We start from the raw sequence: 16,099 nt of genomic DNA on the forward strand, positions 1-16,099 counted from the left end.
GCCTTGAGCTGCTGAAGATGAGGCAGCGTGTGGCCAGGTGGCCAAGAAGGCCAAGGGCCTGGTGGCCTGTGTCAGCAGCAGTGGGGCAGCAGGAGCAGGGCAGTGAGGGTGGCCCTGTGCTGGGCAGCGCTGCGGCCACCGCTGCAAGTGCTGGGTGCACTTGTGGGCCCCTGGGCAGCAGAAAGTCCTTGAGGGGCTGCAGCGCGTGCACAGAAGGACAGGGGAGCTGGGCAAGGGGGTGTAGCACAAGGCCAGTGAGGAGGTGCTGAGGGAGCTTTTGCCTGGACAATGGGAGGCTCTTGAGGGACCTTCAGGCAGACGTCCATCCATCCCTGCGTGACAGTGCTCAGCACAAGGGCTGTTTCACCGCCAAACATCCCCTCACTGCATCCTAGGCCTTTAGACACTGGAGGGGGTGACCTTTCCATCTTGTGCTTTGTTGGCTGGTAGTTTTGTTAAGAAGAGAAGGCCTGTTCATTTTCCTTTTTGCAGCAAGCAAAGATGCTTCTGGACAACGTTTTCTGCCCCTTTTTCAGCCCTGGCTGGGATTGTGATCCAGTTTCAGTTTTCTACGTCTGCAGCAGCAGGAGCCAAGGCGTTGCTGTCGCTTTCCTACTTTTGCATTTCAGTGCTTTCAAGCACTTAAAGCTCCCTTTTGCCAAGCCAACCTTCTTGCTGATAGCAGCCAGGGAGGAAAATCAACTTCGTATCCATCTAGAGTGCTGCTGAATTGGCCCATTTGAATTTGGTAGCTGTGAATTCGAAGCCCTCTTTCACCATGAAATATGTACGATTTTTCCTTAGTAGGTGTGGTGGTAGATGTGAAAAGAGATGAGATTCTGCATGATAGGAAATGGCCTGTCCCTCATGCTCCTCTCTTCTGACAGATGACAGAAGCACAAGCCATCTCTCCCCTGGCTCCCGCTGCTCCTGGACAAGAAGCCAAAGAGGAGCAGGCTGAGCTGCATGACCGCCAGCCTCCATCAGTGCTCACACCAGAGGCTGGATATTCTGAAGCTGTAAGTGCCAGTTGTGTGGGGTGCTGTCTTTAGTGCAAGGCAGAGCTGCAAGTTTTGCAGCAGCCAGCACTTTGCTGTTGCTGGCTGAGGATGCTGGGTGCCAGAGTCCTGCCAGGAGCTCGGCATTTCCTCCAGGCAGCGACCAAGGCACTTGGCCTCTGACCTGTCACCTTGAGGCAGCCCAGGGCTGGTGCTTCTGGGAGAGCATCTGGCTGCTTGACTCAGGGCAGCTCTATCTCTAGGCTTCTGCAGTGCTATGGCCAAGGGCAAAGCAGGTAGTGCTGGAGGTGGCAGGCCTTGGTTTGCTTGTTTTCCCTGTTTGGAAAGGTGTGCTTGGCTTGGGAAAGCGGTCTGCACTTTCTTGGAGTAGTTCTTCACTTGTACAGTCTCTTTTGGGCCAGCTGTCTTTTGGCTTTTGATAAGCTGCAAGGGGAGGATTGTGTGGTCCATGCAGCTGTGGGGGGGCCACTCTTGTCCCTCCTAGGCAAAGAAAGAAAGTGCGGAGTTGCCAAGCCTTCTTGTGAAGCCAAAAGCAGAAGCGGCCAGTTTCTGTAGAAGCATCTTTTGCTGCAGTCTGCAGCTTTGGCAAATGCCTTGGAGCCTGCAGTGGGGGTGAAGCTGCAAGTCCTTGAGCGCTGTCTTGTGTTGCTGGGAAGAGGAAGGCCATCTTGCAATGGTGCCTGCTGTATCTGAAGTGACATGGGCACTTTGTGGGGGAGGAGCTGCGTGGGCCCAAGGGACGCAGGGCCGGCGGCCTTGAGCTGCTGAAGATGAGGCAGCGTGTGGCCAGGTGGCCAAGAAGGCCAAGGGCCTGGTGGCCTGTGTCAGCAGCAGTGGGGCAGCAGGAGCAGGGCAGTGAGGGTGGCCCTGTGCTGGGCAGCGCTGCGGCCACCGCTGCAAGTGCTGGGTGCACTTGTGGGCCCCTGGGCAGCAGAAAGTCCTTGAGGGGCTGCAGCGCGTGCACAGAAGGACAGGGGAGCTGGGCAAGGGGGTGTAGCACAAGGCCAGTGAGGAGGTGCTGAGGGAGCTTTTGCCTGGACAATGGGAGGCTCTTGAGGGACCTTCAGGCAGACGTCCATCCATCCCTGCGTGACAGTGCTCAGCACAAGGGCTGTTTCACCGCCAAACATCCCCTCACTGCATCCTAGGCCTTTAGACACTGGAGGGGGTGACCTTTCCATCTTGTGCTTTGTTGGCTGGTAGTTTTGTTAAGAAGAGAAGGCCTGTTCATTTTCCTTTTTGCAGCAAGCAAAGATGCTTCTGGACAACGTTTTCTGCCCCTTTTTCAGCCCTGGCTGGGATTGTGATCCAGTTTCAGTTTTCTACGTCTGCAGCAGCAGGAGCCAAGGCGTTGCTGTCGCTTTCCTACTTTTGCATTTCAGTGCTTTCAAGCACTTAAAGCTCCCTTTTGCCAAGCCAACCTTCTTGCTGATAGCAGCCAGGGAGGAAAATCAACTTCGTATCCATCTAGAGTGCTGCTGAATTGGCCCATTTGAATTTGGTAGCTGTGAATTCGAAGCCCTCTTTCACCATGAAATATGTACGATTTTTCCTTAGTAGGTGTGGTGGTAGATGTGAAAAGAGATGAGATTCTGCATGATAGGAAATGGCCTGTCCCTCATGCTCCTCTCTTCTGACAGATGACAGAAGCACAAGCCATCTCTCCCCTGGCTCCCGCTTCTCCTGGACAAGAAGCCAAAGAGGAGCAGGCTGAGCTGCATGACCGCCAGCCTCCATCAGTGCTCACACCAGAGGCTGGATATTCTGAAGCTGTAAGTGCCAGTTGTGTGGGGTGCTGTCTTTAGTGCAAGGCAGAGCTGCAAGTTTTGCAGCAGCCAGCACTTTGCTGTTGCTGGCTGAGGATGCTGGGTGCCAGAGTCCTGCCAGGAGCTCGGCATTTCCTCCAGGCAGCGACCAACGCACTTGGCCTCTGACCTGTCACCTTGAGGCAGCCCAGGGCTGGTGCTTCTGGGAGAGCATCTGGCTGCTTGACTCAGGGCAGCTCTATCTCTAGGCTTCTGCAGTGCTATGGCCAAGGGCAAAGCAGGTAGTGCTGGAGGTGGCAGGCCTTGGTTTGCTTGTTTTCCCTGTTTGGAAAGGTGTGCTTGGCTTGGGAAAGCGGTCTGCACTTTCTTGGAGTAGTTCTTCACTTGTACAGTCTCTTTTGGGCCAGCTGTCTTTTGGCTTTTGATAAGCTGCAAGGGGAGGATTGTGTGGTCCATGCAGCTGTGGGGGGGCCACTCTTGTCCCTCCTAGGCAAAGAAAGAAAGTGCGGAGTTGCCAAGCCTTCTTGTGAAGCCAAAAGCAGAAGCGGCCAGTTTCTGTAGAAGCATCTTTTGCTGCAGTCTGCAGCTTTGGCAAATGCCTTGGAGCCTGCAGTGGGGGTGAAGCTGCAAGTCCTTGAGCGCTGTCTTGTGTTGCTGGGAAGAGGAAGGCCATCTTGCAATGGTGCCTGCTGTATCTGAAGTGACATGGGCACTTTGTGGGGGAGGAGCTGCGTGGGCCCAAGGGACGCAGGGCCGGCGGCCTTGAGCTGCTGAAGATGAGGCAGCGTGTGGCCAGGTGGCCAAGAAGGCCAAGGGCCTGGTGGCCTGTGTCAGCAGCAGTGGGGCAGCAGGAGCAGGGCAGTGAGGGTGGCCCTGTGCTGGGCAGCGCTGCGGCCACCGCTGCAAGTGCTGGGTGCACTTGTGGGCCCCTGGGCAGCAGAAAGTCCTTGAGGGGCTGCAGCACGTGCACAGAAGGACAGGGGAGCTGGGCAAGGGGGTGTAGCACAAGGCCAGTGAGGAGGTGCTGAGGGAGCTTTTGCCTGGACAATGGGAGGCTCTTGAGAGACCTTCAGGCAGACGTCCATCCATCCCTGCGTGACAGTGCTCAGCACAAGGGCTGTTTCACCGCCAAACATCCCCTCACTGCATCCTAGGCCTTTTGACACTGGAGGGGGTGACCTTTCCATCTTGTGCTTTGTTGGCTGGTAGTTTTGTTAAGAAGAGAAGGCCTGTTCATTTTCCTTTTTGCAGCAAGCAAAGATGCTTCTGGACAACGTTTTCTGCCCCTTTTTCAGCCCTGGCTGGGATTGTGATCCAGTTTCAGTTTTCTACGTCTGCAGCAGCAGGAGCCAAGGCGTTGCTGTCGCTTTCCTACTTTTGCATTTCAGTGCTTTCAAGCACTTAAAGCTCCCTTTTGCCAAGCCAACCTTCTTGCTGATAGCAGCCAGGGAGGAAAATCAACTTCGTATCCATCTAGAGTGCTGCTGAATTGGCCCATTTGAATTTGGTAGCTGTGAATTCGAAGCCCTCTTTCACCATGAAATATGTACGATTTTTCCTTAGTAGGTGTGGTGGTAGATGTGAAAAGAGATGAGATTCTGCATGATAGGAAATGGCCTGTCCCTCATGCTCCTCTCTTCTGACAGATGACAGAAGCACAAGCCATCTCTCCCCTGGCTCCCGCTGCTCCTGGACAAGAAGCCAAAGAGGAGCAGGCTGAGCTGCATGACCGCCAGCCTCCATCAGTGCTCACACCAGAGGCTGGATATTCTGAAGCTGTAAGTGCCAGTTGTGTGGGGTGCTGTCTTTAGTGCAAGGCAGAGCTGCAAGTTTTGCAGCAGCCAGCACTTTGCTGTTGCTGGCTGAGGATGCTGGGTGCCAGAGTCCTGCCAGGAGCTCGGCATTTCCTCCAGGCAGCGACCAACGCACTTGGCCTCTGACCTGTCACCTTGAGGCAGCCCAGGGCTGGTGCTTCTGGGAGAGCATCTGGCTGCTTGACTCAGGGCAGCTCTATCTCTAGGCTTCTGCAGTGCTATGGCCAAGGGCAAAGCAGGTAGTGCTGGAGGTGGCAGGCCTTGGTTTGCTTGTTTTCCCTGTTTGGAAAGGTGTGCTTGGCTTGGGAAAGCGGTCTGCACTTTCTTGGAGTAGTTCTTCACTTGTACAGTCTCTTTTGGGCCAGCTGTCTTTTGGCTTTTGATAAGCTGCAAGGGGAGGATTGTGTGGTCCATGCAGCTGTGGGGGGGGCCACTCTTGTCCCTCCTAGGCAAAGAAAGAAAGTGCGGAGTTGCCAAGCCTTCTTGTGAAGCCAAAAGCAGAAGCGGCCAGTTTCTGTAGAAGCATCTTTTGCTGCAGTCTGCAGCTTTGGCAAATGCCTTGGAGCCTGCAGTGGGGGTGAAGCTGCAAGTCCTTGAGCGCTGTCTTGTGTTGCTGGGAAGAGGAAGGCCATCTTGCAATGGTGCCTGCTGTATCTGAAGTGACATGGGCACTTTGTGGGGGAGGAGCTGCGTGGGCCCAAGGGACGCAGGGCCGGCGGCCTTGAGCTGCTGAAGATGAGGCAGCGTGTGGCCAGGTGGCCAAGAAGGCCAAGGGCCTGGTGGCCTGTGTCAGCAGCAGTGGGGCAGCAGGAGCAGGGCAGTGAGGGTGGCCCTGTGCTGGGCAGCGCTGCGGCCACCGCTGCAAGTGCTGGGTGCACTTGTGGGCCCCTGGGCAGCAGAAAGTCCTTGAGGGGCTGCAGCGCGTGCACAGAAGGACAGGGGAGCTGGGCAAGGGGGTGTAGCACAAGGCCAGTGAGGAGGTGCTGAGGGAGCTTTTGCCTGGACAATGGGAGGCTCTTGAGGGACCTTCAGGCAGACGTCCATCCATCCCTGCGTGACAGTGCTCAGCACAAGGGCTGTTTCACCGCCAAACATCCCCTCACTGCATCCTAGGCCTTTAGACACTGGAGGGGGTGACCTTTCCATCTTGTGCTTTGTTGGCTGGTAGTTTTGTTAAGAAGAGAAGGCCTGTTCATTTTCCTTTTTGCAGCAAGCAAAGATGCTTCTGGACAACGTTTTCTGCCCCTTTTTCAGCCCTGGCTGGGATTGTGATCCAGTTTCAGTTTTCTACGTCTGCAGCAGCAGGAGCCAAGGCGTTGCTGTCGCTTTCCTACTTTTGCATTTCAGTGCTTTCAAGCACTTAAAGCTCCCTTTTGCCAAGCCAACCTTCTTGCTGATAGCAGCCAGGGAGGAAAATCAACTTCGTATCCATCTAGAGTGCTGCTGAATTGGCCCATTTGAATTTGGTAGCTGTGAATTCGAAGCCCTCTTTCACCATGAAATATGTACGATTTTTCCTTAGTAGGTGTGGTGGTAGATGTGAAAAGAGATGAGATTCTGCATGATAGGAAATGGCCTGTCCCTCATGCTCCTCTCTTCTGACAGATGACAGAAGCACAAGCCATCTCTCCCCTGGCTCCCGCTGCTCCTGGACAAGAAGCCAAAGAGGAGCAGGCTGAGCTGCATGACCGCCAGCCTCCATCAGTGCTCACACCAGAGGCTGGATATTCTGAAGCTGTAAGTGCCAGTTGTGTGGGGTGCTGTCTTTAGTGCAAGGCAGAGCTGCAAGTTTTGCAGCAGCCAGCACTTTGCTGTTGCTGGCTGAGGATGCTGGGTGCCAGAGTCCTGCCAGGAGCTCGGCATTTCCTCCAGGCAGCGACCAAGGCACTTGGCCTCTGACCTGTCACCTTGAGGCAGCCCAGGGCTGGTGCTTCTGGGAGAGCATCTGGCTGCTTGACTCAGGGCAGCTCTATCTCTAGGCTTCTGCAGTGCTATGGCCAAGGGCAAAGCAGGTAGTGCTGGAGGTGGCAGGCCTTGGTTTGCTTGTTTTCCCTGTTTGGAAAGGTGTGCTTGGCTTGGGAAAGCGGTCTGCACTTTCTTGGAGTAGTTCTTCACTTGTACAGTCTCTTTTGGGCCAGCTGTCTTTTGGCTTTTGATAAGCTGCAAGGGGAGGATTGTGTGGTCCATGCAGCTGTGGGGGGGCCACTCTTGTCCCTCCTAGGCAAAGAAAGAAAGTGCGGAGTTGCCAAGCCTTCTTGTGAAGCCAAAAGCAGAAGCGGCCAGTTTCTGTAGAAGCATCTTTTGCTGCAGTCTGCAGCTTTGGCAAATGCCTTGGAGCCTGCAGTGGGGGTGAAGCTGCAAGTCCTTGAGCGCTGTCTTGTGTTGCTGGGAAGAGGAAGGCCATCTTGCAATGGTGCCTGCTGTATCTGAAGTGACATGGGCACTTTGTGGGGGAGGAGCTGCGTGGGCCCAAGGGACGCAGGGCCGGCGGCCTTGAGCTGCTGAAGATGAGGCAGCGTGTGGCCAGGTGGCCAAGAAGGCCAAGGGCCTGGTGGCCTGTGTCAGCAGCAGTGGGGCAGCAGGAGCAGGGCAGTGAGGGTGGCCCTGTGCTGGGCAGCGCTGCGGCCACCGCTGCAAGTGCTGGGTGCACTTGTGGGCCCCTGGGCAGCAGAAAGTCCTTGAGGGGCTGCAGCGCGTGCACAGAAGGACAGGGGAGCTGGGCAAGGGGGTGTAGCACAAGGCCAGTGAGGAGGTGCTGAGGGAGCTTTTGCCTGGACAATGGGAGGCTCTTGAGGGACCTTCAGGCAGACGTCCATCCATCCCTGCGTGACAGTGCTCAGCACAAGGGCTGTTTCACCGCCAAACATCCCCTCACTGCATCCTAGGCCTTTAGACACTGGAGGGGGTGACCTTTCCATCTTGTGCTTTGTTGGCTGGTAGTTTTGTTAAGAAGAGAAGGCCTGTTCATTTTCCTTTTTGCAGCAAGCAAAGATGCTTCTGGACAACGTTTTCTGCCCCTTTTTCAGCCCTGGCTGGGATTGTGATCCAGTTTCAGTTTTCTACGTCTGCAGCAGCAGGAGCCAAGGCGTTGCTGTCGCTTTCCTACTTTTGCATTTCAGTGCTTTCAAGCACTTAAAGCTCCCTTTTGCCAAGCCAACCTTCTTGCTGATAGCAGCCAGGGAGGAAAATCAACTTCGTATCCATCTAGAGTGCTGCTGAATTGGCCCATTTGAATTTGGTAGCTGTGAATTCGAAGCCCTCTTTCACCATGAAATATGTACGATTTTTCCTTAGTAGGTGTGGTGGTAGATGTGAAAAGAGATGAGATTCTGCATGATAGGAAATGGCCTGTCCCTCATGCTCCTCTCTTCTGACAGATGACAGAAGCACAAGCCATCTCTCCCCTGGCTCCCGCTTCTCCTGGACAAGAAGCCAAAGAGGAGCAGGCTGAGCTGCATGACCGCCAGCCTCCATCAGTGCTCACACCAGAGGCTGGATATTCTGAAGCTGTAAGTGCCAGTTGTGTGGGGTGCTGTCTTTAGTGCAAGGCAGAGCTGCAAGTTTTGCAGCAGCCAGCACTTTGCTGTTGCTGGCTGAGGATGCTGGGTGCCAGAGTCCTGCCAGGAGCTCGGCATTTCCTCCAGGCAGCGACCAACGCACTTGGCCTCTGACCTGTCACCTTGAGGCAGCCCAGGGCTGGTGCTTCTGGGAGAGCATCTGGCTGCTTGACTCAGGGCAGCTCTATCTCTAGGCTTCTGCAGTGCTATGGCCAAGGGCAAAGCAGGTAGTGCTGGAGGTGGCAGGCCTTGGTTTGCTTGTTTTCCCTGTTTGGAAAGGTGTGCTTGGCTTGGGAAAGCGGTCTGCACTTTCTTGGAGTAGTTCTTCACTTGTACAGTCTCTTTTGGGCCAGCTGTCTTTTGGCTTTTGATAAGCTGCAAGGGGAGGATTGTGTGGTCCATGCAGCTGTGGGGGGGCCACTCTTGTCCCTCCTAGGCAAAGAAAGAAAGTGCGGAGTTGCCAAGCCTTCTTGTGAAGCCAAAAGCAGAAGCGGCCAGTTTCTGTAGAAGCATCTTTTGCTGCAGTCTGCAGCTTTGGCAAATGCCTTGGAGCCTGCAGTGGGGGTGAAGCTGCAAGTCCTTGAGCGCTGTCTTGTGTTGCTGGGAAGAGGAAGGCCATCTTGCAATGGTGCCTGCTGTATCTGAAGTGACATGGGCACTTTGTGGGGGAGGAGCTGCGTGGGCCCAAGGGACGCAGGGCCGGCGGCCTTGAGCTGCTGAAGATGAGGCAGCGTGTGGCCAGGTGGCCAAGAAGGCCAAGGGCCTGGTGGCCTGTGTCAGCAGCAGTGGGGCAGCAGGAGCAGGGCAGTGAGGGTGGCCCTGTGCTGGGCAGCGCTGCGGCCACCGCTGCAAGTGCTGGGTGCACTTGTGGGCCCCTGGGCAGCAGAAAGTCCTTGAGGGGCTGCAGCACGTGCACAGAAGGACAGGGGAGCTGGGCAAGGGGGTGTAGCACAAGGCCAGTGAGGAGGTGCTGAGGGAGCTTTTGCCTGGACAATGGGAGGCTCTTGAGAGACCTTCAGGCAGACGTCCATCCATCCCTGCGTGACAGTGCTCAGCACAAGGGCTGTTTCACCGCCAAACATCCCCTCACTGCATCCTAGGCCTTTTGACACTGGAGGGGGTGACCTTTCCATCTTGTGCTTTGTTGGCTGGTAGTTTTGTTAAGAAGAGAAGGCCTGTTCATTTTCCTTTTTGCAGCAAGCAAAGATGCTTCTGGACAACGTTTTCTGCCCCTTTTTCAGCCCTGGCTGGGATTGTGATCCAGTTTCAGTTTTCTACGTCTGCAGCAGCAGGAGCCAAGGCGTTGCTGTCGCTTTCCTACTTTTGCATTTCAGTGCTTTCAAGCACTTAAAGCTCCCTTTTGCCAAGCCAACCTTCTTGCTGATAGCAGCCAGGGAGGAAAATCAACTTCGTATCCATCTAGAGTGCTGCTGAATTGGCCCATTTGAATTTGGTAGCTGTGAATTCGAAGCCCTCTTTCACCATGAAATATGTACGATTTTTCCTTAGTAGGTGTGGTGGTAGATGTGAAAAGAGATGAGATTCTGCATGATAGGAAATGGCCTGTCCCTCATGCTCCTCTCTTCTGACAGATGACAGAAGCACAAGCCATCTCTCCCCTGGCTCCCGCTGCTCCTGGACAAGAAGCCAAAGAGGAGCAGGCTGAGCTGCATGACCGCCAGCCTCCATCAGTGCTCACACCAGAGGCTGGATATTCTGAAGCTGTAAGTGCCAGTTGTGTGGGGTGCTGTCTTTAGTGCAAGGCAGAGCTGCAAGTTTTGCAGCAGCCAGCACTTTGCTGTTGCTGGCTGAGGATGCTGGGTGCCAGAGTCCTGCCAGGAGCTCGGCATTTCCTCCAGGCAGCGACCAACGCACTTGGCCTCTGACCTGTCACCTTGAGGCAGCCCAGGGCTGGTGCTTCTGGGAGAGCATCTGGCTGCTTGACTCAGGGCAGCTCTATCTCTAGGCTTCTGCAGTGCTATGGCCAAGGGCAAAGCAGGTAGTGCTGGAGGTGGCAGGCCTTGGTTTGCTTGTTTTCCCTGTTTGGAAAGGTGTGCTTGGCTTGGGAAAGCGGTCTGCACTTTCTTGGAGTAGTTCTTCACTTGTACAGTCTCTTTTGGGCCAGCTGTCTTTTGGCTTTTGATAAGCTGCAAGGGGAGGATTGTGTGGTCCATGCAGCTGTGGGGGGGGCCACTCTTGTCCCTCCTAGGCAAAGAAAGAAAGTGCGGAGTTGCCAAGCCTTCTTGTGAAGCCAAAAGCAGAAGCGGCCAGTTTCTGTAGAAGCATCTTTTGCTGCAGTCTGCAGCTTTGGCAAATGCCTTGGAGCCTGCAGTGGGGGTGAAGCTGCAAGTCCTTGAGCGCTGTCTTGTGTTGCTGGGAAGAGGAAGGCCATCTTGCAATGGTGCCTGCTGTATCTGAAGTGACATGGGCACTTTGTGGGGGAGGAGCTGCGTGGGCCCAAGGGACGCAGGGCCGGCGGCCTTGAGCTGCTGAAGATGAGGCAGCGTGTGGCCAGGTGGCCAAGAAGGCCAAGGGCCTGGTGGCCTGTGTCAGCAGCAGTGGGGCAGCAGGAGCAGGGCAGTGAGGGTGGCCCTGTGCTGGGCAGCGCTGCGGCCACCGCTGCAAGTGCTGGGTGCACTTGTGGGCCCCTGGGCAGCAGAAAGTCCTTGAGGGGCTGCAGCGCGTGCACAGAAGGACAGGGGAGCTGGGCAAGGGGGTGTAGCACAAGGCCAGTGAGGAGGTGCTGAGGGAGCTTTTGCCTGGACAATGGGAGGCTCTTGAGGGACCTTCAGGCAGACGTCCATCCATCCCTGCGTGACAGTGCTCAGCACAAGGGCTGTTTCACCGCCAAACATCCCCTCACTGCATCCTAGGCCTTTAGACACTGGAGGGGGTGACCTTTCCATCTTGTGCTTTGTTGGCTGGTAGTTTTGTTAAGAAGAGAAGGCCTGTTCATTTTCCTTTTTGCAGCAAGCAAAGATGCTTCTGGACAACGTTTTCTGCCCCTTTTTCAGCCCTGGCTGGGATTGTGATCCAGTTTCAGTTTTCTACGTCTGCAGCAGCAGGAGCCAAGGCGTTGCTGTCGCTTTCCTACTTTTGCATTTCAGTGCTTTCAAGCACTTAAAGCTCCCTTTTGCCAAGCCAACCTTCTTGCTGATAGCAGCCAGGGAGGAAAATCAACTTCGTATCCATCTAGAGTGCTGCTGAATTGGCCCATTTGAATTTGGTAGCTGTGAATTCGAAGCCCTCTTTCACCATGAAATATGTACGATTTTTCCTTAGTAGGTGTGGTGGTAGATGTGAAAAGAGATGAGATTCTGCATGATAGGAAATGGCCTGTCCCTCATGCTCCTCTCTTCTGACAGATGACAGAAGCACAAGCCATCTCTCCCCTGGCTCCCGCTGCTCCTGGACAAGAAGCCAAAGAGGAGCAGGCTGAGCTGCATGACCGCCAGCCTCCATCAGTGCTCACACCAGAGGCTGGATATTCTGAAGCTGTAAGTGCCAGTTGTGTGGGGTGCTGTCTTTAGTGCAAGGCAGAGCTGCAAGTTTTGCAGCAGCCAGCACTTTGCTGTTGCTGGCTGAGGATGCTGGGTGCCAGAGTCCTGCCAGGCGCTCGGCATTTCCTCCAGGCAGCGACCAAGGCACTTGGCCTCTGACCTGTCACCTTGAGGCAGCCCAGGGCTGGTGCTTCTGGGAGAGCATCTGGCTGCTTGACTCAGGGCAGCTCTATCTCTAGGCTTCTGCAGTGCTATGGCCAAGGGCAAAGCAGGTAGTGCTGGAGGTGGCAGGCCTTGGTTTGCTTGTTTTCCCTGTTTGGAAAGGTGTGCTTGGCTTGGGAAAGCGGTCTGCACTTTCTTGGAGTAGTTCTTCACTTGTACAGTCTCTTTTGGGCCAGCTGTCTTTTGGCTTTTGATAAGCTGCAAGGGGAGGATTGTGTGGTCCATGCAGCTGTGGGGGGGCCACTCTTGTCCCTCCTAGGCAAAGAAAGAAAGTGCGGAGTTGCCAAGCCTTCTTGTGAAGCCAAAAGCAGAAGCGGCCAGTTTCTGTAGAAGCATCTTTTGCTGCAGTCTGCAGCTTTGGCAAATGCCTTGGAGCCTGCAGTGGGGGTGAAGCTGCAAGTCCTTGAGCGCTGTCTTGTGTTGCTGGGAAGAGGAAGGCCATCTTGCAATGGCGCCTGCTGTATCTGAAGTGACATGGGCACTTTGTGGGGGAGGAGCTGCGTGGGCCCAAGGGACGCAGGGCCGGCGGCCTTGAGCTGCTGAAGATGAGGCAGCGTGTGGCCAGGTGGCCAAGAAGGCCAAGGGCCTGGTGGCCTGTGTCAGCAGCAGTGGGGCAGCAGGAGCAGGGCAGTGAGGGTGGCCCTGTGCTGGGCAGCGCTGCGGCCACCGCTGCAAGTGCTGGGTGCACTTGTGGGCCCCTGGGCAGCAGAAAGTCCTTGAGGGGCTGCAGCGCGTGCACAGAAGGACAGGGGAGCTGGGCAAGGGGGTGTAGCACAAGGCCAGTGAGGAGGTGCTGAGGGAGCTTTTGCCTGGACAATGGGAGGCTCTTGAGGGACCTTCAGGCAGACGTCCATCCATCCCTGCGTGACAGTGCTCAGCACAAGGGCTGTTTCACCGCCAAACATCCCCTCACTGCATCCTAGGCCTTTAGACACTGGAGGGGGTGACCTTTCCATCTTGTGCTTTGTTGGCTGGTAGTTTTGTTAAGAAGAGAAGGCCTGTTCATTTTCCTTTTTGCAGCAAGCAAAGATGCTTCTGGACAACGTTTTCTGCCCCTTTTTCAGCCCTGGCTGGGATTGTGATCCAGTTTCAGTTTTCTACGTCTGCAGCAGCAGGAGCCAAGGCGTTGCTGTCGCTTTCCTACTTTTGCATTTCAGTGCTTTCAAGCACTTAAAGCTCCCTTTTGCCAAGCCAACCTTCTTGCTGATAGCAGCCAGGGAGGAAAATCAACTTCGTATCCATCTAGAGTGCTGCTGAATTGGCCCATTTGAATTTGGTAGCTGTGAATTCGAAGCCCTCTTTCACCATGAAATATGTACGATTTTTCCTTAGTAGGTGTGGTGGTAGATGTGAAAAGAGATGAGATTCTGCATGATAGGAAATGGCCTGTCCCTCATGCTCCTCTCTTCTGACAGATGACAGAAGCACAAGCCATCTCTCCCCTGGCTCCCGCTGCTCCTGGACAAGAAGCCAAAGAGGAGCAGGCTGAGCTGCATGACCGCCAGCCTCCATCAGTGCTCACACCAGAGGCTGGATATTCTGAAGCTGTAAGTGCCAGTTGTGTGGGGTGCTGTCTTTAGTGCAAGGCAGAGCTGCAAGTTTTGCAGCAGCCAGCACTTTGCTGTTGCTGGCTGAGGATGCTGGGTGCCAGAGTCCTGCCAGGCGCTCGGCATTTCCTCCAGGCAGCGACCAACGCACTTGGCCTCTGACCTGTCACCTTGAGGCAGCCCAGGGCTGGTGCTTCTGGGAGAGCATCTGGCTGCTTGACTCAGGGCAGCTCTATCTCTAGGCTTCTGCAGTGCTATGGCCAAGGGCAAAGCAGGTAGTGCTGGAGGTGGCAGGCCTTGGTTTGCTTGTTTTCCCTGTTTGGAAAGGTGTGCTTGGCTTGGGAAAGCGGTCTGCACTTTCTTGGAGTAGTTCTTCACTTGTACAGTCTCTTTTGGGCCAGCTGTCTTTTGGCTTTTGATAAGCTGCAAGGGGAGGATTGTGTGGTCCATGCAGCTGTGGGGGGGCCACTCTTGTCCCTCCTAGGCAAAGAAAGAAAGTGCGGAGTTGCCAAGCCTTCTTGTGAAGCCAAAAGCAGAAGCGGCCAGTTTCTGTAGAAGCATCTTTTGCTGCAGTCTGCAGCTTTGGCAAATGCCTTGGAGCCTGCAGTGGGGGTGAAGCTGCAAGTCCTTGAGCGCTGTCTTGTGTTGCTGGGAAGAGGAAGGCCATCTTGCAATGGCGCCTGCTGTATCTGAAGTGACATGGGCACTTTGTGGGGGAGGAGCTGCGTGGGCCCAAGGGACGCAGGGCCGGCGGCCTTGAGCTGCTGAAGATGAGGCAGCGTGTGGCCAGGTGGCCAAGAAGGCCAAGGGCCTGGTGGCCTGTGTCAGCAGCAGTGGGGCAGCAGGAGCAGGGCAGTGAGGGTGGCCCTGTGCTGGGCAGCGCTGCGGCCACCGCTGCAAGTGCTGGGTGCACTTGTGGGCCCCTGGGCAGCAGAAAGTCCTTGAGGGGCTGCAGCGCGTGCACAGAAGGACAGGGGAGCTGGGCAAGGGGGTGTAGCACAAGGCCAGTGAGGAGGTGCTGAGGGAGCTTTTGCCTGGACAATGGGAGGCTCTTGAGGGACCTTCAGGCAGACGTCCATCCATCCCTGCGTGACAGTGCTCAGCACAAGGGCTGTTTCACCGCCAAACATCCCCTCACTGCATCCTAGGCCTTTAGACACTGGAGGGGGTGACCTTTCCATCTTGTGCTTTGTTGGCTGGTAGTTTTGTTAAGAAGAGAAGGCCTGTTCATTTTCCTTTTTGCAGCAAGCAAAGATGCTTCTGGACAACGTTTTCTGCCCCTTTTTCAGCCCTGGCTGGGATTGTGATCCAGTTTCAGTTTTCTACGTCTGCAGCAGCAGGAGCCAAGGCGTTGCTGTCGCTTTCCTACTTTTGCATTTCAGTGCTTTCAAGCACTTAAAGCTCCCTTTTGCCAAGCCAACCTTCTTGCTGATAGCAGCCAGGGAGGAAAATCAACTTCGTATCCATCTAGAGTGCTGCTGAATTGGCCCATTTGAATTTGGTAGCTGTGAATTCGAAGCCCTCTTTCACCATGAAATATGTACGATTTTTCCTTAGTAGGTGTGGTGGTAGATGTGAAAAGAGATGAGATTCTGCATGATAGGAAATGGCCTGTCCCTCATGCTCCTCTCTTCTGACAGATGACAGAAGCACAAGCCATCTCTCCCCTGGCTCCCGCTGCTCCTGGACAAGAAGCCAAAGAGGAGCAGGCTGAGCTGCATGACCGCCAGCCTCCATCAGTGCTCACACCAGAGGCTGGATATTCTGAAGCTGTAAGTGCCAGTTGTGTGGGGTGCTGTCTTTAGTGCAAGGCAGAGCTGCAAGTTTTGCAGCAGCCAGCACTTTGCTGTTGCTGGCTGAGGATGCTGGGTGCCAGAGTCCTGCCAGGCGCTCGGCATTTCCTCCAGGCAGCGACCAAGGCACTTGGCCTCTGACCTGTCACCTTGAGGCAGCCCAGGGCTGGTGCTTCTGGGAGAGCATCTGGCTGCTTGACTCAGGGCAGCTCTATCTCTAGGCTTCTGCAGTGCTATGGCCAAGGGCAAAGCAGGTAGTGCTGGAGGTGGCAGGCCTTGGTTTGCTTGTTTTCCCTGTTTGGAAAGGTGTGCTTGGCTTGGGAAAGCGGTCTGCACTTTCTTGGAGTAGTTCTTCACTTGTACAGTCTCTTTTGGGCCAGCTGTCTTTTGGCTTTTGATAAGCTGCAAGGGGAGGATTGTGTGGTCCATGCAGCTGTGGGGGGGCCACTCTTGTCCCTCCTAGGCAAAGAAAGAAAGTGCGGAGTTGCCAAGCCTTCTTGTGAAGCCAAAAGCAGAAGCGGCCAGTTTCTGTAGAAGCATCTTTTGCTGCAGTCTGCAGCTTTGGCAAATGCCTTGGAGCCTGCAGTGGGGGTGAAGCTGCAAGTCCTTGAGCGCTGTCTTGTGTTGCTGGGAAGAGGAAGGCCATCTTGCAATGGCGCCTGCTGTATCTGAAGTGACATGGGCACTTTGTGGGGGAGGAGCTGCGTGGGCCCAAGGGACGCAGGGCCGGCGGCCTTGAGCTGCTGAAGATGAGGCAGCGTGTGGCCAGGTGGCCAAGAAGGCCAAGGGCCTGGTGGCCTGTGTCAGCAGCAGTGGGGCAGCAGGAGCAGGGCAGTGAGGGTGGCCCTGTGCTGGGCAGCGCTGCGGCCACCGCTGCAAGT

The sequence above is a fragment of the Agelaius phoeniceus genome, chromosome Z (genome assembly GCF_051311805.1).
Source record: "Agelaius phoeniceus isolate bAgePho1 chromosome Z, bAgePho1.hap1, whole genome shotgun sequence".
Taxonomy (NCBI): Eukaryota; Metazoa; Chordata; class Aves; order Passeriformes; family Icteridae; genus Agelaius; species Agelaius phoeniceus.